We start from the raw sequence: 424 nt of genomic DNA, 5'->3' as shown, positions 1-424 counted from the left end.
ATACATATATATATATATATATATATATATAATATAAATAAATAAATAAGGGGACAAAATTACCCCAATGTTAAGTTAATAAAAGACCAATGCACATGTGATAAAAAAATTAAAGAAAATTTGGTACATGAGTATGGGAATTATACAAAAGTGGGAATTATGGGTAACTAGGCATGAATTTAAAAGTATATAGAGTATATGTATATTAGGTGAGAGCTTAGGTTAATTGAAGATTCATATTATAGCTCACTTGGCCATACATATATCCTTACCTTTACCTCAGCCCCATTACAACCTTGAAAAGACCTCATGATGTTTGCATTGGTACATTAAATTTTTTTTGATTGGTTAGATGAACAACAAGGTTTAGAAAGCATGACTAGAGAAGAGTAGAGTGAATAACCCTATACACTTGAGAGATTAG

Source organism: Arachis ipaensis, chromosome B04 (genome assembly GCF_000816755.2).
Source record: "Arachis ipaensis cultivar K30076 chromosome B04, Araip1.1, whole genome shotgun sequence".
In the NCBI taxonomy this organism is placed as follows: domain Eukaryota; kingdom Viridiplantae; phylum Streptophyta; class Magnoliopsida; order Fabales; family Fabaceae; genus Arachis; species Arachis ipaensis.
This window is presented reverse-complemented; position numbering follows the sequence as displayed.